This window comes from Mastigoproctus giganteus, chromosome 8 (genome assembly GCF_048544385.1).
Source record: "Mastigoproctus giganteus isolate SK-2022 chromosome 8, ASM4854438v1, whole genome shotgun sequence".
Classification (NCBI taxonomy): Eukaryota; Metazoa; Arthropoda; class Arachnida; order Uropygi; family Thelyphonidae; genus Mastigoproctus; species Mastigoproctus giganteus.
Window position 1 is genome coordinate 35,018,746 of NC_143582.1, and position 24,207 is coordinate 35,042,952.

The 24,207-nt window shown below is 34.1% G+C and overlaps 1 protein-coding gene across 1 annotated transcript in view; it reads right to left on the minus strand.

Annotated features, from left to right (window-relative positions):
- The window catches only part of Isha (Insulator su(Hw) mRNA adaptor), a 407,431-nt gene that overhangs the window by 66,909 nt on the left and 316,315 nt on the right, over window positions 1-24,207 (minus strand). The gene's annotated exons all lie outside the window — the stretch shown is intronic.

A 24,207-nucleotide genomic window follows, 5' to 3' on the forward strand; every position in this document is an offset into this window, starting at 1 on the left:
TACACACACACATATATATGGAATATGCAGAAAGAATAATTATATGAAGATCAGTAGTTATTGATAAGAACACCTGAAAGAAAGAAATTATTTTGAAATACTTTAGTAGATTTATGGAATATATGTAGGTATTAAATATATAATATAATACACTGAAACCTCTCTAAAACAGGCATCAGTGGTGAAGAATAAAGTGTCCACTTTGCGGAAGTCAGGGTAGACAGCTTCAATAATTTGTAAAACTGAAATTCACTGAAACTGCTTGCTTATTCAGAGTTCTTTTTACCGATTATCATTGTATATATTTGTATTTCAATTAACTTTTAGTAAAAATTAATATAAATTGCTTTGTTTAGAGCATATTATTTTCACAATTTCATTATGGGTAATTATATCACTTACTATTTTTAGTTGACAGTCATCATTTTTGCTTACATAGAATTCTTTTAATACAACAGGATATTACTCCATTTTTAAATTTCTGCATATGGACCCTGCTGCAAACAGCAATAACACAAATCAATATAATGCACAAGAGAATTTCAACCAGCATTCCAGGAGAGGGGGGCCTGCACACACAAACAAACTTCGATAAAATATCATGTATTTATTTAAATGGCCACACCATTTCTCGCTGCTGGAAAACTGTCGTGTCACTCAGTCAAAAAGCTGAAAACTGCTGTTGCTAAAGTAGTTATAATAGTAACAACAAGCCGCACATAGCACTTCATCAAAATATATTTGTGGACATGGAGTGGTTTGTTATGTAGTGTTATGTTCTGTTGTTTTTCTGACCATTTAGCCATTGGGCCCCTATTGCCCACACTTTGCCATGAGGAGACAGGTCAAGCATCCAGAAATTATTTAAGTACTCTGGCAGGCTCCACCATCTAATTTCCAAGGATTTCAGTGGTAAGGCCTATATATACATGGAGGAAAAAGAAAAAGGGGGGGGGGGGGGAGATACTAGAATTTGGAAAAGCCGAAAGAGATTTACGAGAAAGCAGTAGAATTTAGACGTTGATTAGAATTTGGCGGCATTGTTAAGGGTGTACCCAGTCAGTTTAGTTGGTGTGGGGGGGATGAAGACAGGGGAAACAGGTAGAAGGATGGGGACAATAGAGTAGGCATCCCAAAGAGGTCAGTGGGGACGAGCCCCACCAGCCGAAATATGGGGGAGACACTCCCTTTTTCCCCGTCTCCTCCTCCCAGCTGGGGATGAGATTTTAAAGGGAACTGGGTTTGAGTACCCAGTTCAGATCGCCAAATGACATGTCAGTAGAGCTGCAGTATGTCTCCATTGGTGATTGCTGTCTGGTCTCTGAGTGTCAAATCCGGTAAGATGGTCAAACTGCCCGTCCTGCTCCAGAGGTTAGCTGGAAGTGGTGGGTGGGAGAGACATTTACTTTATTCATAATCTACATTCTCACTCTACTTGCATTCTATTTTTTATACCTTTTTTTCTTATATTTTATAATATATTTTTCCCCCTTCCTGTTATATATATATAAAATCTATATTTTTTTTTCACTCATTCATCTTTTTCTCACACACCAGGGGGATGCAATGGAGTGTAATGTAAATTTCAATACTAATGCATAATAGTTAAGCTAAGTAAGCAAGAATATAAAATATTAAAACGAAGGTTAGTGTGTACTAACTGTAACACTTATGGTTTGTGTTCTTTTTCTCACACACTTGCACTCTCATTCATTCTTCTGACTTTAATTTGTTCGACTCTTGCTTTCTGCACTGCACTCTCTGGGCACCTCAACTTACTATTATTCTTCAGTTGTAGTGCACGCCTAGCCGTAAGTTTTTTGCAGGCCTGGGGAAAATGCAGTGGTAGCGTTTGTATTGTTAGTAAATGTTTGTTAGTATATATATATATAAAGTAATGCAAGTTATTGACTTTGTATTCTTTTGGCCAATTAAATTTGCTCTTCCACTCATTTCCATTCACCATACCACTTATTCACTCTCTTTCTCCCTTATGCTTGGTCACTCTTCCTTTCACCAACACTAACATTACATTTATTCCCTTTTACCATAATTCCTAATTCACTCAGTTCCCAGCCTATTCATTCTGTCTTTCATTCTCACTCATTCTACATTGCATCCCCTTGCTACTAGCTTACTGATATTTTTCAGCTAATCTGATTCCCTGTACATCTCCCTCCCTTACATGGTTACTTATTTGGTGTGCCCCAGGTTCCTACACATGGCAGGGTAGTTCCAAGGGATACTCAGGTCAATCTGTTTTTGCCATGCTAGATTTCTGCCAGAGCGCAGAATACTGCTATCCTGACAGTTTTTAAGTCATTGTATGGGCGTGGCGGGAAACGTGGGCAATTTTTTAACTATTGATTATTGTTTAATTGCTGGGGGGCTGAATTGCCATTCTTCCGGATAGTTTTGAACATTTCGAATACTTTCTGTGTGAAGGATGTAAAGGCTTTATAATTTTCCTCTTCTATGATGAATAGATGTTCTCCCCCAGGAAGTGAGACAATCTGTGCTATTAGCTGTGTTCTGGGGATGTCATAAATTATACATTCATATAGAATGGGTGCTCAGTCTTCACTCTCACCATAGGTGCAGTTTGGGTCATCAGTCAGTTTGATTTGATTTGATTTGATTTGGTGTTTATTGGCGCAAAAACAACTAAGGCTATACTGCGCCAGGAAACGATTAAAATAACACTAAAAATGAATTCTGGTAACCTTTAAAAAGGTTACCTCGTCAAATTATTTGTATATATATATCAATGTGTAAAAGCAGTATAAGTTTAAAAATAAATGATCCAATTTATATATGTGTGTATATATTAATAGCTTGTAAAAACTTAAAAACTGCTGACACGTGGTCATTGTCTGATAAAATCTGACTGAGTGTATAAGGCTCAGTCGGATGAGTAAAAGCGGTAAAATATATATTGCGAATATCGGTAAAATTAACGCAATCTATTAAAATATGCTTTATTGATAAAATGGTGTCGCAAGACTCGCACATAGGAGGGTCATCAGCCCTCAGCAGAAAGGAATGTGTCAGATGAGTCATCAGTCAGTCCTGAGGGGGTTAGTTTCACCTTTAGGGAGCCATGACCTATCAATATAAATGTTGTAAAAAGTCCAGGGTCATACCACTTAGGTGGTTTTGGGCTAACCATTGCCACCAGTAGCAGAAACCTTTTGGTAACCAGACCTCTGGTTTCATGCTCCCACTTTGTTTGTCATAGCCCATGGACCTTTGTGGCTATTCTTTTTCTTTCAGAATTGAAGGTGTTGGCTGTATCAAGGGCTATCCCCAAAAATTCTGTAGGTATGTCCTTTTTAGGTTTATAATATAAGCCTCTTTTGGCTACTTCCAGGGAGTGGAGAGCTCTGGCCAGCAACTTTAGCCAAGGTGTGATTACTGTGCAACATGCTCTGGTAATTGTGAGTAGTATTGTCCTTTGTATCAATTCTAATTTATTCCTATTTCTTACTATGGCCAAGCAGGTGAGCCATGCACTGGCTCCATAGGTGATAACAGGTAGGAACATTGCAAGGTATGCAAATACCAGAATCTTTCTTTTGAGCCCCCAGTCTGTTCGACTGATCTTGGCAATCACACCTGCATAATTTTCTCACTTTCTTTGCCAAGTAGGTCAAATGGGGTTAAAATTTAATTTTGAATCAAAGACCACTCCAAGATATTTTAGTTCTGTTATCATTTTTATAGTAGTTGTGTTAATTTTGATTTGTGGACATCTTATGTCCAAATTGCCTTTTAGAAGTATAATCAGTCCTCGTATAGCACGATAGTTGTGCTCCTAGAAACCCTCATGCAATGCAAAATCGTGCAATATAAACAACAGGCCCTATGGGAAAAATAGGGTTAGGTACCGACCACCCAAGATTGACACACATTTGTAACCAAAACATTAGCAAACACAATAAATAATCGTAATAAAATACGTATTTTATTACGACTGTTAAGTAATAAAATATTGCTAATACTTTTGCTTCTATTGTAAGCAAACTTGTTTTTTGTTTGATTTTCTATCCAAACAAATGACAGCCGTTCCATCTCTTCCAATTCCTTGTGTCTTAATCTAATGGATTTTAATTACACTTTGAGTTGTTCCTGCTATGAAAGTTGTTTTTATTTTCTCTGCATTCTTTGTAATTCTCGGCGTTGCCTCATTTAGGTCTGTAGCACGTGCAATATCACATGGTCTTTCATTTCGCTCAAAGCGTTTCACAATTTCATATTTTTCCTATATCGACAGAGGCGGCCTGGCCATAAGCCTTCCCGGGGAAACCCTGGTGGGCCGGAGGCCGGTGTGATTTTGGCCATAAACCATAGTATGAGGTCACTACAAATTTTCCCAGGTAAGAATCTTTGACCCAGTCCGCCTCTGTTTATCGATATTGCTTTTATTTTTCTCTCTGAATCTGCAGTGTCTTCACCAGGACGCTTCCTTTTCACACCTTTTAAGCATTTTACTCATTTTTAGGGAATAAAGCACAATTACAAAATAAGGAGGCACGCTTGATACACATAAACAAAGCTGCGCGCGTGTAGCAACTGAATAAACAACACCGTAAAGGCAGAGATTAACACCTCACATTTTACTAAAGCATATTTCTAAAAGTTACTACCATAAAACAATAAAAACAATTTCCAGTTGCGTTTCTGCTAGTGGAATCTGTTATAAACTGGTAGTAAACTCGATCTAATTGCATTTGCGATTATACTGAGAGCTGGAATTGTGTTGGTTTTTACGTTATTATGGTGAAATGTGTTTCCCCTTCACTAATATAAAAAACAAATACATTTTCAGAATCTTCTATTCATTCCTATCGTGTTGCGTTCGGTTGGGGTGATTCTGCGTTCGACTGCCATTTCTTGTAAACACAAAGGCGAATTCGGTTCGTGTTATATAAGATATCGTTCCCCTATTTATAAATCGTGTATGATCGAATTCGTGCAATGTAAACACGAGTTATACGAGGACTGACTGTATTTGGTTTTTTCAGGCAATATTTTGAGCATTTGCTGAAAATTTCATCTGAGCTGCAAGAGGGCAGCATTTGATCTTCGTTCTACAACCACTTGCGTGTTACCTTTTACAAGGAAAACCATTAGCATTAGCATTAGTAGAGGCATTTGATGCAAGAAAGCAAGCTTATGCAGCATCAGCCAAAAAAAAAAAAAAACTCACTTCCACTTCACCCCTCTGTTCGTTCAAAATACCTGTCCAGCTGAGCCTTAAAATTACTTAAGCTATCAACCTCCACCACAAGGGATGGCAGTCTGTTCCACCAACCAACCACCCGATGGCTAAAGGCAAATTTCCGCACGTCTATCCTACATCTGTCTTTCCTCAATTTGAATTTATGCCCTCTTAGGTGATTTTTCTGAGCTAGAGGAAGAATCCCATCAGCATTGAGCATGCTTAAACCATTCAAGGCTTTATACACCTCTTTCAGATCACCTCGCTGGTGCCTAGTCTCCAGACACTGTAATTTGCAAAACTTAAGCCTTTCTTCGTAAGAGCAACCATGTCATCTGTGAAGGCCAGGCTTTCCATGGGGACCAGATCCAAGGTCAGAAATTCATCCAGAACAATGGGCCAAGGATTGAACCCTGTAGGCAGCCTTTATTCATAGGGCATGTCAATTCCTGGAACCTTGTGCGTACTGAGACACTTCTGTCTGTAAGGTAGCTGTTTATTACTTTATAATGGTTTTGTCCATTGGTACAGTGTTATTATTATATATTTTTTGAAGGAAATGTATTACAGCTGTATTCTGACACTTTTTTATATATAGTACCACAAACTGAATCCTGTATACAGACGTTACCCAGTACCCAAGTTTCAGTGTCCACAACAAAATGCTTCTTTTAGAGAGGCCCATCAAGAAAGGTTTCACTGTAATACATACTGTTGTATACTGCCAATCTTATGACTTTTTAAAGGATTAGCCACCGAGACTGAAAGGAAAAGCAACATGTGGGTCCTCTGTAACAATCAATACAAAGGTAAAGTTATCTAAATAGTATAATTATTTAGATTGTAGATTAATTTAGTCAGGTAGATTTAAATAAGGTTTAAATTCTAATTAAATTGTAGTGCAGTGCTATTGATTACTGTTGACCAAATTAACCTGATTTCAAACTCAACAGAATTAAAAAAAAAAATAAATAAATTAAACCTTAAATTTATTAAACTTGGCAGGTGACAATCTAAATTAGTCTATAACTAAGTACACTTTTAAATGTGTACCAATGAGAGGACCCACATATTGCTGCTTTTATATTTGACCTTGATGGTTGAACCTGCAGAAAACCATTACGATTATATTAGAACTGGTGGAATGCAACATATATTATGTATAGTACTGCCAACTTTACATTTCAGGAAAACCAGACAGTACTATCGATTTTGTTCAACTGCAACTTCCAGTTTCTTTTCAATTATTTCAAAGAATATACATTCCATTTACTAGTGATTACATTTTGAAATGGATTGGGCTGTTTTATAGCCTGATGTAAATAACCTCTAGCGTTGTTGCTGTTATGGGTTGCATCAGGCATCCATGTAACTAGTCACTGATTGCAATAAAGATATATCATTTATTTAAAGGACAAGTTGCGTAAACCTGCCAATGACAGATTTAGACACATTTGAAAGAACATGCTACGCAAATAAGTTATTACAATTTGAATGGCAATTTCTAAAGTATACTTCAAAGTGTTTCCCATGGTCAAGCCTGCATCTGCATATATAATTCTGTGTTCGTTTGCAACTAATATTGCCTTAAGCTTTGTTTTTGAAAATAACCAGTTAATTTTGGCAAAACGTAACAGAACTCTTTTGTTATTAAACATTTAAAGATTGATAGCACAATTCAGATATTTTCATGAATGAATGGCAAACAACACAGGATAAAGTTGGAACTGAAGGGAAAAAAAAAAAAAAAAAAAATATATATATATATTTTTTTTTTTGGAAGGGAAGCCATAAACAAGAAAAAATGTATTAATTTTAATACTTATTTTCAATAAAATAAAATATAAACTCTTAAAGCCCCATCTATTCCTAGTAGTAGCAAAAATACCATACCACCATGTCTGCACTGTGAAGGGACCTAAAAGAGTTAAGGGACTAACAGCATTTGATATTGACTGTTGAATATCAAATGGGTCATGTGACAATCTGGTGGTTAGGGGGGGGAGAAGAATTTATAGCTTTGCCCCTGATTCCTAGTTATTTTCCATTTATGCTATATGTAATATATCAGAGAAAACAAAGAGATGCCAAATAAATGAATCTATGAATTTTTATGGTGATCCTTTTTAAAAACCATAGTCTTATTCTATACTCTGGGAATGTCAATGACTAAACTCTGCTCATTCAAACTTTAATCCTAGCAAACAGATATATGTCATTGAGTAAAGCTCTTATTAGTCAATTGCCAGAGTACAACCATATTGTTTAGCAGCTGGCCAATGAGAGTGTTACTTTATTACTTTTTTTTTATTAAGTTAGAGTGAACGAGGGTTAGACATAACATACTGACTTCTCGCTTGTGCACAAGGTTAAAGCCAAAGAACCAATGTTAATTTTTATGCATACTGTGTTCATATGTTTGAGCTATAATTTTGTTGTAAATTTCTTGTGCTAAAATATGGCTAGCTCTCGTCCATTACTAAGGGAGCTAGCAGTTGGCCACTTTAGCACAAGAAAGCTACAATGAAATAAAATTTAATACTATATAAAATCTCATACTTTTATATAATATATAAAAATCAACATTATCCCCTTTCAGAACCAAGCCACAGAATTATGTACATATTTTTCACATTAACTTAGCTGTTATATTATACGTTATATATTTTATACCTACTTGTACTCCACAATTTTGCTAATATTTCTATACAATTTATATTTATTTCTTTTACATATTTCTCTCAGTAACAGAAAGAAATACATTTTCATATAACTATTCTTCCATATATATACATATTCCATAGATTGTACCGTGGGCAAAGTGTTCAATTGCATTTGTAGTGGCACTAGTGCATAACTTATATCTTTGTCCTTACAATTCAAATACCAAGGAGGAGCAAAAAGTAATTACCTCTAATTGTATGATTATTAAAAGAATAGAGATATCTCAAAAAGAAAAAAATATATATTCCTGTAAAAAAAAAATAAAATAAAAGAATAAATAAAAAAGTATTCTTTAATTTGATGTATAATTTTCTACACATAACCCCACCCCCCCTAACTTGATACATATCATCTGGTTTTTGTATTATGACTATATTTTGTATTTATTCAAGTGAGACTATAACTTGAATAAATACAAAAACAAGATTTTTGTATTTATTCAAGTTAGTCTTTCAGCACAAAAGCCATTCGTCTTCACTACTGTTTTAAATGTTTCATTGGAGTCATGCACATCTGTTGCCTTGAAGACACTCTTCAAGCTTTGGAAAGGAAAGTAAGTTACATGAGACCAAATATGAGATATAACAAACAGTCAACTTCAAATCTGGGTAACAAAACTCTTGAGTGTTGCATGCTGCTGTGTTAAAACAGCACTGCAGCAATGCCAGGCCTTATTCATTCTTTTCTACGCACTTTGCCATCTCAATGTTGAACTGATCAGATCACTGTTCCTTTTCCAAAAATTCGGTGCGCATAACACCAAGAGTTTGAACTGCACCTTCAAAGATGCTTCCACTTAAAGCTGTACAATTTGTAAATGAACATAAATGCTATTATATACATACAACTATAAACTATTATGTGAAGAATCTAGTTAGCACTTGTTGCCACCACAACTGAGGTTATGAACTAAGAAGCATAATATCTTACTAGCCCATGTGAATATATATAAAAAATTAAGATTTTACAAGCTGTAGATAATGGCATGTGTTCTAAGCCATCAAAGAGTTCAGCATTTCTAAGAGTACCCCATTGACTATTTTATTAAAGATTGAAAGTCTGGAAAAATCTGCTGCAATGTGTAGGATCAGAGCACGAAAGTTGAATATCCATTACTTGAAAAGGTATTCTTATAGAACAGTTGATGAGTGCAAAATTGTTCCCACACACGTAAATGTTTCAAAAATTAGAGTTTAATTATTTGCACATTGGATGAACATCGAAGATTAAGTTTTCCAATGGATGATTCTAGAAATGCAAGACTTGTCACAAGCTGATTTTTAAAAAAAGTATGGCGAAAGCACATCCACTGAAAAAGGAATGGAAGGAGAATCATTTAAAAAAAAGTTTTGTTGACATACAACCAGAATGACAAAACTGGACTTATTTTAAGTTGCTACAATATAAAACTCTTACATTTAAATGTGAGAAATGCAGTGGCAGTAAAAATGCAAAACAATGGATTATCATTCTCCTAGGGGGCAAACATGTTTCAACACAGAGAAGCTTCCTTTCTTAATCACTGGGAAAGCCCAGAAACCCTGATGTTTTAAAGGTTTGAAGATATTGCGGACTGTGTAAAGAACAAACCAAAAGACTTGGTTGTCATCAAAAATCCAATAAGCATGGATCAGACTTAGATCATAAGATAAGTGGGGCGAAGAGAAAAATAGATAACTGTCCCTTCACTACCAAATGAATAGCCTAAATGCAACCACTGTTGAGTACTTCCCACCTAACGTGACATCAGTTCTTCAGCCATCTGATCATGGCATAATTCAGTGCCTTAAGAAAACTGTCGAAGAACACCATTAAACAAAATTTTGCTGTGTCTCAAAAGAAAAACGCAATGCAGAATCTATGTACTGCAGGCAATGTATTTGTGTGTTTTAGAATTGGATGAGGTTGACAAAACAGTGATTGCTAACTAATTCAATTTGAAGGATTTGTTACCTTGAATGAAGCATTGCACCCTTCTTCCTTTACCAATTGTGAAGAACAGTCTAATAATATTAAGGAATTTTTGAAAGTGTGTCATTGTCTAGAGGGAAACATGCTTTGAAGGCTATGTCAAAGTGGGCAATGTGTGCTTCAGGATATGTATGAATGAAGAGTACTCATTGCAGACATAATATAACCTGAAAATTGTAGTGACAACAAAGAAGAGGAATACATGAGCAAGGTGAGCATTAAGTTTCACCGAAGAACACTGATCATGGACTAGAACTCCTCCCCCACCTCTCTGAGTGAAACCTAACTGCAAAAGTGAATTAACTGCTATCATGTGCCTTCACATTCTCTTTTAAAACATGCTCTACAATGTATGTGTCAAAATACAGCACATTTTGACAGATTATGTAAAAGTCTGAAACCAAATCCTCTGTCTATGGCTAGGCCTTGATATATATGTATGTTTGTGCATATACATAGTGTACATTAATTACTGTACATACATATTTACAAATAATGTTACTACACCGCATCATACAATCAAAACAAAATGTACAATGTCCATTTTTGTATTTAATACTATAATACATATTCTGAATTAGATTATACTATATTGCACCAATAGAATTATATTAAAATGTTCAAACTTCATTCATTTTATGAACTATCGATATAACATCCTTTCAATATAACAACTGTTTTTCTCATTCTCTTCGGGGTCACTATAAACAGCTTTGACTGTGTGTGTGTGTGTGTGTGTGTGTTTTCAATTTTTATAAAACAATACAAGTACCAATTGGCTAACAGTTAAACTGTCTGGCTATAAGGTCTTTCAATTTGTCAATCAAATTCCCAAATAAAATTATGGGATCATAAGTTCATGTAAACTTAAAAATGTAGGTTTCAGCAGAAAGTAGAACTAGCTTATTATCAATCATTATTTGTGTAGCAAATGATAAAAATCAGTAAACATAAAATAAATCTTCTGCAAACTTTCAGTAACTAAGCAATAAGATAATTCAGGGAAGTATGGTTTAGAGTTCGTACGAGCTCAGGCTGGACAACACAGATAATGAGAATATTTGTAGGCATTGGGATATGAAAACTGTTCCATTATTTTTTTGAAGTATAACGTACTTAGTGATGGCTGCATCAATTAATAATACTCATTTAGAAAATGTGCTTTATGACAAGCTGGAAGAAGTAGAGTACACAAGTTTTAAATGAGAGAGATTCTTGTAATATTTTAAATCTAGTTACCTTAATTTCAATCAAGGGACATTTTCAGTTAAATTCTGTCAAACAGTACATCCATTACATTACCAAACTGGATTCATGTAAGGATCTTTTTTTATGGGCATTACTTAACTTCAGGATGTAAGAAATATTTCTATGCACCTCATATTCTTTTTACCCTCCTGCTTAATTTCTTCCCATATATAGATATCAAATATTTAATAAGTTTTGTTCCTCCATTATATATTCTTTATTTTCATACTTGTTTTAATCAGTCTGTGCTCCACCTACTTAATTTTATTCCAAGTCTCATGCTACATTTTTTTGACACTTCTGGACAGAGTAATGAGATTTCATTTCATAAATAACACATTTATTAGTATATATCAATGAACTATCTTTTAGCAACTGATAAAAGATTTCTATGACTCATCTTAATGAACACTGTTCCTTTATAGTGAAATTTAATGTTCATTTCATTCTCTTTAATGTTGTCAATGCTGGAATTTTTTTTACCCCTTTTGGAAATTTTAATCTTAAGAAAGGAAGCAGCTGCAATAAATCACATCTGATGGAATGAAGTTGGTGAAAGAATACGGCACATTATCTTGCATATAAAAAAACTCATTCTGAAAGTGTGTAATGAGATGATAAATAGCACACTTTTTCTGAATGATGTTAATGATATCAAAAAAAATAAAACGAACACTGTTTTCAACTTTTGAGGTTGAACTTTATTGACCTTCAGGGATCAAGGAGTTGCCCATCACATATGCTTACATTTTGTTTCTGGTTTGTATAAATGTTTCATTGTCAACCTATAATATTCCATGAAAAACTGCTATCTTCTTTTCCACTATAAAGGAATGGAACAAATTTCCATTCTTTGGTGCCTTTGTTTTTGACCCAAAATTTCTCCATGTTTAAGTGTTCCATCAATACATCTGTGTTTAGCTATTCTTAACTCTTCTGCAAATATGTGTCATGTAAGCTGCCCATTTTAAATGAACCAGATCTCTCCTCACCATTTGAACATTTTCAATGGTACAGTGAGCTGGATGTATGCTTTATAAATTGACAACTTCCCACCTTCCTTAAATAAATCAAACACTCTTTCTCAGGGTAGCATCATTGCCATAAACTTGCTTTAACATAAGTGTCATTTTCTGCCAATGTCATGTGAATTCAATGTTAATTTGGGAGTAAAACAAACAAAAAAAAACTTCACTTACAGCATAAAAAATAAAAACAATACACTTTCCACTCTAATGTCTAGCAGTACACTATAATGACTGTTCTATAAATACTATTAATGCATAATGAAACATGTCAGAACTTGCCACTATAAGCAACATACTCAATCATCTACAATAAAATAAATTTCATTACTTTACAATTGCACTTCATACAAGGTCACCAAAAAAATAAGCAACAATTTTGAATCGCTATATTTTTTGATGTATTGTGCTGTAATTGGTGTGTTTACTTTCATTAAACACATAGCACACAGGAGTTTATTGCTAGCACAAAAAATTCAGTATGTGATTCCTGCGTGCCCAAGACCACCGGCAGAGATTGTTTGAAGTTTACCATAACTGCATCCCATTTCAGAGATGCCCTCCTCAGTGGCAATGATTTTACCTCTCAATTCTTCACTGATATATGTATTATTCCTGTAGACAATGCCTTCAGGAATTACCACAGGAAATAATCACAGGGATTCATATCCAGTGAGTACAGCGGCTTAGACCATCCAGTCTCAATATCTTGAAGGATATTGATTAGAGGTGACTATCATTAAAACATTCCTTCAGGAAATGCATTTCCTGAATATATATATATATATACAGATCTGCATAAATCAGACAAACTCATTATGATAAATTTTTGCAGTGAATATTAGAATTGTTTCAAATATAACTAATAAACAAATTTTGAAACAGCCCAAATATAAGCATTGACATTCATATCGAAGGGATGGGGAAATTCCAGAAAAGATCTTAAGATTATACAGAACACTGTATCAATGTGTAAATTTTTACATTAGTATTTCAATCATTCCCACCCTCCAACTCCCCTACGCAATTTCACAAGTTTTATTTTATGCAATTAATACTGAAAGAGTAACTGAATAAGATTATCAAATGTTTCTAAACTACATGCAAAAATGCTGTTTCATATAAACTTATAAGTGGTATGAATTTTTATAAATATATATTCAGACTTGCCATAAATATTATGACTGGTTGAGTCATTACACAAGAAAGAAAAACATTAAAAATTTCTTAATTGAATCTTGGATGGAAGATGCACGGCAGTTTCCTTAAAGATACCCTGAGTTTTATTTAGACTAACAAATATCAGTTTCCTCAAATTAGTTTGGCTGTAGATCTAATCTGAGACAAATAGCTTGTTCCACCTCATCCCACAGATTCCCAAGTGGGCTGAAATCAGATGATTTAGTAAGCCAATAAAGGTGGCATTATGCTGTTGAAATCATTCTAGAATGATTCATACATTATGCTTCTGGAAGTAACCATTATCAGATGGATAAACTAAGAGAACAAAGGGAATGCGCCCAGTTGGCAACAAGGTTCAAATAGGCTGTGGAATTCTTGCATTGATAAACCAATATTAGGAGACCTAAAATCTAAATGTCTGCCAGATACACTTCTACCATAAGCCTTAGTGTTGATGAATGGTATGACATATCCACTGATTCATATTGGTGTTTCCATACCCTATCCCACCATCAGCACAGAATAACTGGAAACAAGATTTTTCAACTAGGCAACCCTTTTCAGTTCTTCAAACATCTAATGTCAGTGTTCCTATACCGATAGCTGCTTTTTTTTTTTTTTTTTTTGATGAGAAGGGCAGAACCTGGGCTGTGTGATAGACTGCATGATTCTTTTCTCTATCCAGTGGCCTCTCACAGCAGCAAGCTATCTACACCAAATGAATTGCTCTTGGCTGATGTTTTCTGGTTGTTGGACTATATGTAGGGCATGCGTACCTCAGCAAGATGGTGTCTATGATACTTGCACTAGCCTGTCTAGTCTCACCTATCATCGCAGAGATGGGGGAACCCCCTGGTGCCATCAGACAACTAACTTGTCACCTATCATATTGTGCTCAAAGTCAGTGCTGGTCCATACTCATGCTAAACTCTGCAAGCACATGCACTATCCACTGGTATCAATGAATTGCTTTATCTAGCTAAATACGAAAATGTGTCCTGTCTCTGACAGAGTAGGCAATTCTTTGGATGATTGGGGAATACCTAATAAACTAGTCACTTAGTATAGCTTTTATAAAATGTAAAAATATATTTTTTTTCTTTGTGTAATCTGAAACCCTTATTATAATCTATTTTTTATCTCTATAAACTCAGTGAGGAGAGTTAGTTCATACAAAATCATTTGTGTTTGATATAACTACAACACAATTTTACAACATTTTGGTAGCTGTAAGTGAGAGAGAATGTGTGCACAGTATTAGCAGCAAAACAAATTAAAAAAAAAAAAACATTCTGGATAAATTGGCAAGAAAACAAAAATTATTTCAGAAAGGAATGAGAAAATCTATTTAAGGCAGTTCATAATTCAAATAAAATCATTAATAAAACACAAGGCACAATGCTATAAGCAATTCTCAAAAGCAGGTTTCATGATATATGTTGTGAAACATTTCCAAAAATTGGTTCAGTTTATACAAAGTTAGATTGTTTAGAATAGTCCTTATATTAGTTTCCAGCTAGTTTTTTGCTTCTAAACACTATTTGAAAATATCTTAATAAATCACTGCTGTTACTGCAGTGACATCAAGACAATCAAGACCTTCATATCCTTCATATCAAGACCTTTATGAATCAAGATAGAATTTTCATTACCTGCCCATATGGGCAGGTAATGAAAATTCTACTGTGTGCTAATACAAGTGTTTAAATGTTAAAGATACTAATATTACTTTTTATCACTAAAGACCAAAATTTAGATGTAAAATGTTGTCTGCAATGATAATTATATTCAATAGTTAAGTTAAACAAAATACAAGTCAAAGTCTAAATAATCAGTTTCCATATTTATTTAATTCACTGAAAAATAAAGTTAGCAGAATGAATCTGATTAGGAACATGAATGATGCAATTTCTCTGTAAAATGTTCTAAGGTACAAGTAATATTTAAAAAAAAACAAGCTTCTTATGTAAACACAAACCATATTATATAACTGGGCATATATACAAAAGGATAAAATTAAAATAGAAACAGTTGTTGATAAAGTAAAACTTAATCAAATTAAGTACTTAAAACCATTTTCAGATTTCCCCCTCTAGATACTCTAAGCAATGAATAAGTAAATGGCAAATAATTGTCTACAAAATTTATATATACTATATAATATAGAATAATATAATTTAAAATATAATTCAACAGAAGTTATAAACAGTGGTCTGCACAAGAAAGGAGGGGATGGGGAAAATTTGTGTGCACATTTTCACAGATGTATTGAAAAGGTGAATGTGAGTGATGGAATTATGTACAGAATTTTTTTTCACTTTAAAAATAAAGAAACAGCTAATTTTTAAAACAATTTTATTTTCACAAACAGAACTCTATACACATTAGAACTATAAAATGTAGTATTATTCAACTGACAGTAATAAAAATTAAAGATGGTTTAAAATAAGACAATACTTGATAATTTCAAGAAAATGCAAATTCGCTAAATTAAATTAAATAAAAAAAATAATAATAACACTTTAAATTACAAACGATTTATTTCATTAACATTGTCAAACTTTTTGAAATGCTTACACAATTTACACAAGGTTTAGAAAATATCTCCTTATAACCACCACAATACTCAAAAACGGAAGGAACAAAAAGGAAGACAGCAATTTTAATAACAGTAAGACACAATAAACTGAAAAAAGTTTATATATAAACACATGCAAAATTGCCTGTTTTTGTGTTCCAAAAATTATCCAGTAAAAAAAGTGTTGGTTTCTGGTAAACCACATTACAACTTATTCTAGTCAAGATTATTCAGATAAGCATTACCCTGATAAATGGATGGGTCATGTTGTGTGACCAGCTCCGCTCCCTAGATTTCAATTTACTTGATGTTCACCTGTGAGGTCATCTGAAATCTAGCATTTACATGACATCCATTTATAACATTTAAATGCTCTGCCAATATGTAAAACAAGGATGCCAGCAAACTGGAACAATACCCAATGCCTGGAAGTTTTTTTATTGCATCGGGTGATCCATGGAAAGGCATGTTCGTACACATTCAAGCATAAGGGGAGATCATTTTGAACAATTCTTGTAGAGGTAAGGCAGATAACAAATACAGCCTATTTTGGAACACAAAATAGGCTGTAACCTTTTTTATTGTTTGTGGGCTCCGAATCCAACCTGAAAGTATATAGCCAATTTTATGATACACCATGCGTGTGTGTCATTTTAGTTAATGACAATCTAGAAGAGCATTTAACTGATAAATGGATAAGCCATGGCACCCCTTTGCATGGCCAGCTTTGCTCCTTAGACCTGAATTTACTCGATTTTTACTTGAGGTCACCTGAAATGTATTGTTTACGTGACATCAATTTACAGCATTTAAATGCTTTACCAACACGAAGAACATGGATGCCAGCAAACTGGAACAATACCCAACATGTATTTTGTTAAAGCATCAATGACAAGGAATGTTCCAGAGCATATTCAAGCACCAAGGGATCAGTCTGAGAACTTCCTTACCTGCCTTATCCCTAGGCAAGGCAATGACTCTTCGACATAAAATAGGATTAGGCCCTGACTCAATCTTGGATTAATGATATTACAATAATAATATTCAGCTTGGCAACAACCCCTTGGATTCATATATATATATATAAAAAAACCCCCCCTAAACTGACAGTCTAAAAACACTTAATTTTCCAACTACTAAATATTTCTTCAGTATACTTATTTATGATGATAACACTGGTAGTAATTAAGACTATGAATTATATAAGTTAATTCATGATTCACATCAAGCACACCAGCAAAGAATAAATCTGAGAATATATTTAATACCAAAGCGGACTAGTTACTTTGGGGATTCCTTGGTGGATCACATGTATTATGCCTGCACAGGCAAGTGTTCATAAGCTGAAGTTTGTTGAATAGGGTGAAAAAACCCAGTATAACTTGCATTGAAATGCCTTACTCCCTGTGCACGTGATTGGCCAGTTACAGCCTTGATAAAAATGCAGCCTTTAAAAATTCTTCCGGTCTACAATGGGATTTTGAACATAGACTTCTCCAAACAAGTGACAAGTGGTGAAACCACTAGGCTGTCAGAGAGGACTGAGAAAACTGAAAATAATTTTAGGTTATGACTAGTGTTTGTATATCGCAGACTATGAAAATGGAAGGAGAGGTTCATTTCTAAACATAACGTATATCGTTTTTAATAATAAAAATCAAGAAAGATTTGATGTTAGTGTTAACAAAGTAATTTTTTCCTTTGAATTTTTATGAGTATTAGTATTTATCATTACTCTTCTTTATATTACGCACTTCTTCATACTTGCTACCATATCCCCCGCCCAGATGTGAATACTGAGTATGTACGAAAGTGTTTTCTAAGGTCATTTCAAATATGTTTCAAAGAATAGACCTGTTTACACAGGAACTGTCTTGATCTGCCACCACTCAAGTGTACTTCAAGTAATTGTATATACTTTATAATATATGGCAGCATAAAGGGAAAGATCACACCTATCAGCCATTATTGTCCTATAATACAGATAAATAATTTGAGCTTATGCCATATAATCTGGGCTTGCAAAAAAGCTAAAATTCTCTGGAACTGAAATTAGTAGTTGATGAAATTGTGTCAACACATCAATAGATGTAGAAGATACTATTGCATAAAAAAAAGTTTTTTTTTTGTTTTTTTAAAATTATGATTTAATTGAACAATTTCACTCTAATTTTGGGCAATCAATCAAAATAAGCACTAATTAATTCAATGGTCAGACCACATCTTGAATAGTGCATACAGGTCTTGAGGCCTCATTTTCGTAAATAAATTAATTCACATAAAAGGAAGGAAAAAGAAGACAAGAGAAATACTTGTGGGTGCAAGGAGTTAGTCATACAGAAAGAGACTACAGTTCTGTAAGACGCAAAATTTGGAAGCCAGGCATCTGCAAGGGAAGCTGACTGAGGTACATTAGAACCTCAAAAATCAACACTTTTTGAATAGCTCTCCAAGGGTAGTTGAACTGTAAGGACAAAGATGAAATAGGCAAAGTAGAAGAGATGGAGATATCCATCTAAACACTGGAGATGTCTGGATTTATACATTCCATTCCATTAATGATTCCCATACACTAATTTTGTTTTACCAAAGTTTTTGTTACTATGCATTTTCAATGTATAAAATAATCCATTTTGTGAGATATTCAACACTAGTTCACAGTATAATACTTAATAGCATAATAATCAGTATTTAGTTTTTAAGGCAATTCAATTGTTGAAATCATATTGCACTTGTATAACTCACATTAAAAAATTAGGAAAATCGCAATGACCATACCAGAGGAAGCATTCGAACTTGCAACCACTATTTCTTAGGGAAGTAAGTTACCCACTAGTAATATGGATTAACATTTTGAAATAATGCTGGAGACTGTTGTTTTGTGGAAATTATAGAGAACACAGATCCTATATTCTGTAATAAAAATAATGAATTGCCCCTAAATACTCAGGCTATTTGCATACTATCAAATTAAGTTAAAATAGTCAAAGATCTGGCATCTGCTGAGACTCGAGCATTCTGGATTTATGAGGTTCTACTGTATTTAAGGCAGTAAACTTGAGAGCCATTTTATCTTACATTTTTATTTTATTATAACTTTATTATTATTAATTTTTTATTTTTTGGCAGATGCTACTCAAGCTTTGTGTATTTATAATTCTCTCATTTTTATACTAATATTAAAAGTACTTTAGAGATATCTATAAATATTTTGACACTACAAAAAGGACAAAAAAGAATATGCACAGGTTGTGTATGTCTTTTTCTATTTTTGTATACCCTTTTATCTATAAGTGTTTTAAACATTAATAAAAGGGCAAGGAGAATATGTAAATAGTTCGTGTACAATAGTTTTTCATAATTTTGCAATTTCATGATATCTGATTAAATCTCCACATAGTCTAAACCCTGAGTTTCTCAATAATGTAATAATCTTTGAATAAACATATGTCGCCCATTCCTGACATTCTTGGAAGCTTCCCTATGTTTCATGAACAGTTTCAAAGTTACTTACCTGGGAATTATGATATAAGTAAATGGATCTGCTTGAATATGGACTAAAGCCAAAACATTTTAAATCAAATTGCAAAAAAAAAAAAAAAAATTTCTGATAGTGATTTAATAAATAACATTATCATCTGGTGGTAATCTGAAACAAATTCCAGAACACAGCATGTTTGGTTTAAGTAAGAAGCCAATACGCAGAAATTTCAGTGCTAATACCTACTTCTGTAACAAAATGTTTTCTTAAAAGTAGTCAAAGGCCAGTATAAACTGAAAACAATATACATTATGAAGCTTTAAAATTATTTATTTCTGGGTCAGGTACATATACTATCCTCCAACTTGTAATGGGACATCTCACCCCTGAGGTAGTGTTAAGTCACAACAAACAGGTCACAGAACTAGTTAAAAGTAGGATATGGAAGGTGTACACACTCAATGACAGGTAAACAGAAAAGAATGAGTTAAGAACAGAATGTAAATCCCTACACAAGTAGGGTAGAAAGCTGTCCAGTCATGTCCATTTGCCAAACAGCAGAAAGAGTGGGGTACACAAAATAAACTGTTGGAATTATCATATATCAATGGAAGAGAGAAAATAATGCAACTATTCAGCTCTAGCCACCATTAATGCCCCAAAGAGTATAATGACAGTCAAAACGGATGGTATTGCAAATGTGCCCTTAATGATCCGAGATGGCTGACTGAAATGGGGCCGACCGGGCTAGCCAGGTGGGTAAAGTGCTTGCCTGGCAACCCAAAGGTCGCGGGTTCGAATCCCGCCTTGGGCTTGGATCAGAGTAAAAATGCAAAAACTTTAGGAGGTGCATTACGGCCACAGAAACCAATATGCCAACAACTAAAAAAAGACTCGAAAAATGTTTCCGAGAATTACAAGGGTTGAACACTGATTGCAAACAGATAGTATATTCCACCAGTGCCTATCCTAGGGTACAGAAAATGAAGCAATGGATATTCCTGCAGTGGCAGATGATGTGTAATGATAAATCATGCTACAGAGTCTAGGCATCAGATGGATGCACCTCAATATGGCGTATGGCCAAAGAACAGTTTTGTTGAATTTGTTAAGAACCAATAAAGAAGTGATAGTGTGGTGGGTATGGGCCTGTTTTAGGTGATAGTGTGATGCATGACACCACAAATACAGCTGCACACTGTGACATTCTGAACAATTCTGCTTTTACCTGCATTGTGAAAATTGTGGTGGGTTGGGGAGGAATGCATTCGTATCATCACGATAATGCTCCATATCACAAAGCACAGTCCAGATGTGAATCCAATTAAAAAATCTCAGGATGTTCAAAAAAACTGAGTTATATAGCCTAGTTAAAGCATCTGCAGCATTATTGAAGAAATGGGGCAAAAAACTTGCAAAAAGCATCCTCCGGAGTATTACTGATATCATTTAAGTCAACAGAGGTCACATTCTATATTAAAAATATTTTTTTCTAATCAAGTGCTGTTGTCATTTAATATACTAATACATTTTGGAGGATAAAAATAAAATAAACTCTGCTGATGTAATCAAGTACATGATAGTTAAAATAACTCATGTTTTTATTCACAATTGACTAATGTGATGTTGATTTAATCTCTTTTTAAAGATAAGACATTTCACTGAAAGTTTTTTTTTTTTTTTTTAAGATATTTTAAATTTTGGAATTTCTGAATAATCATATATTTAACAAAACCATAGTTCAAAAAATACTTACTAGATTATACCAGATAATTCAATACTTTGCAATAATAAAGTTACTGTAAGTGGATTTGCAACAAATATTGCAAACATCCATGCACACACATTTTTGACTTACCTAATGATAGTAGAGCAATCTGTAATACAGAGTTGGTCATATTTGAGAAGCATAAATATTGGGAATTGTATTAAACTATTAACTGAAGATCTTAATCAAGTCCAAGATCGTTCTGTTTGAATTATTATTCCAATATTTCTTTGATGGTGTGCACTATCCTCCAGTAAGTATCTAGACACACACATCAGTTTCAACACTTGCATTGGCATTTCTATAGTTTGTCAGTCCCCCATTGGCTGCTACAACATGCTCCACCCTCCTGAGCAGGCTTTCCACCAATGAATGATAATGTAGCAGGTACAGTTCCCCACTCCTCTTGCAGAACAGTAACCAGTTGTATTATTAATGTTGGACATGTTGGCCTGGCTCCTAACTGACATTCTGGTTCATTCATTGGTGTTTCATATGATTCACATAAGGATTCTGCACTGGCCATTCCAACTTTTGTGCATTCATGTCCATGAACCATTCTCAAACAACACTGGTGGTATAGCATGGGGGCATTATCCTGTTGAAATAAATATGGGTCTGTACAAAAGAACTGCCATGTTGTAGGGAGCATGGAATTGTCCGAAATGTTCTGTTCATGGTTCTCTTGGCAACTACCAAAAGTTCTAGGCCATATCACAAGAAATAGCCCACACCATAGCTTCACCTTCCTCTGAACTTCATTACTGGCAAAATACAATCTGGGTGCAGATGTTCTTCAGGTATCCTTCACACCCAATCGGTCTGATCAGAATATGGTGTAGTGAGATTTACTACTCAAGACAGAACTGATTTCAACTGCCCTATGGACCAACTGCATTTTTTCCATGAAGGGCAAGACAGCTGATGGAGCATAGCAGTGTTTGGTTAATGCACCACTGCTCTCCCACAAAAATCAAAGCCATGGAACTCTGTATATAGTGCATCTCGACCCATTGACACCTTAAACTTCTGGTCAACGTTTAGTAAGGATGTCTGACGAGACTGTCATACTGCACTACCTCTCCTCTTGGTCATATAGAGTGAGCTTCCACGGTCTTCCACTGGATGATGGTGGCACTGTTATGTCTCGAATTCATAATAATATCACTGACAGTTAACTACGGGTGGTGTAGTCTGTCAGCAATTGCATGACTTGACAAGCCAACAATTACAAATGACAATAACATTTCTCTCTCAGCTTTACGTGCCACAATGAGAACAACTAATTTGTGTGGCTCATATGTATTCCATATATACCAGTCTAAGGCAATTGTTTATTCAGGAAGATTCACAGCACTATGAAAACAGGAATGTCTGGATATTTTTTGGAGTAGTGTATATTATTATTAGCCAATATGGTGCAAGGAAGCCTGAGGCTTATGCTGCACAATGCCTCTAACAATGACTGAACAAACTGTTTTAGATTTATCCATGTGAACTAGTATAGAGATATTGTATAAGGACAACTACGTGATTGCCCTGTAACTAATTTAAATCCTTGAAAAATTGTGTATCAATCTGCCATATTCATAACACAAGCCATTAACCCAGCAGCAGTTGTGCCATTGTTTATTACATTTTGTCTATTAATTTTGTTTTTTTGTTTCTGGAAAAAGTTTTTTTTTTTTACTTGGAGTGTACCCATATTTCTTATTTTCTTAATGAATAGCAGTACTTATTATGTAATTTTTTAAAAATTTTAATAAAAATTATAAATATTAAAAAAAAAACGTAATAAAAGTAATAAAATATAAAAATGAAACAGACAGGCACTTCCATTTTCTAGTTCCAGAAAATTTAAAACTTACATGTGTGAACATGTTAATGTGTTTTATCAAAGAAAAGGAATAAAATAATAATAATAACTGAATAAAGAACCTATTTTATATCAACAATAATAATCGGAAAAAAATTTTTTTTTTTTTTTTTTTTGCATAGCAATTATACATAAAACAAAGAGGAACTATTTTCCATAAGATGCCCCTGCCACATATCCTGATGTTGCAATTTCAAACTACATATGTCACACATGTAGTTTAATGCTGGTATATCATTATGGTTAATGTGCTAAAAAAACAACACTTAACTAGCAGTAGTATTATTTACAAGATACTGAAAACAAAAGTGGCAGCATGTTAAAAATTGAAAAGTGGCAGCATGTTAAAAATTGAAAAGTAAAAGCAGTAAATAATTTTTCTCTTCCAAAAACATCATGAATAATGAATAAGAATATACAGTGGAAGCCAGATAAATTCCTGCATAAGAAATTTTTCCCTTTACCAGGCTTGGTTTCTTAATTCCCAATTTCAACTTTATGTATTGTAATGTATTATTTTTCCTGTGTAAGAAGTTTCCCTGGGTAAAACGTTTTCCAACATAAAAAGTTTGTGATAAAGAATACACAGTATATTATTATAATGATGTTTTCCCACTTAATGTTTTTTTAAATATAGAAATTCTTTATTTTCATATAAAAAAATATAAAACAATATAAACATTTTGGTAATCAAACAAGCTAGTGCATAGCATCATTTTAATTCTTAGAAAATCATTGACTGAAGTACGTGAAATGGCACTGTTTCTGTTATATCTCATATTATGAATGCCTTCACAAAGAGTTGCCCTGATATTGCACTACCTCAAATAAGCAACACTTCACCAATGGAGAAGACCAATGTTATTTATTCTTGGCAGATACCACCAGTAAGTAACATTAGTCTTCTCCAGCGGGGAAGCATTGCTTATTGAAGGTAGTGCAATATCAGGGCAACTCATTGTAAAGGCCATGGGCACCAGCAGGATATTTTGCAAGGTGGTGCGTGCATGTAGGAATAAATTTTTTGTTCACCAAATTTTCGAATACATGCAATCACTTGCACCATGCTGTCGGCATCCATGGTAAAAGCATTCACAATATGAGATGTAAAAAATGCCATTTCACCCAGTTCA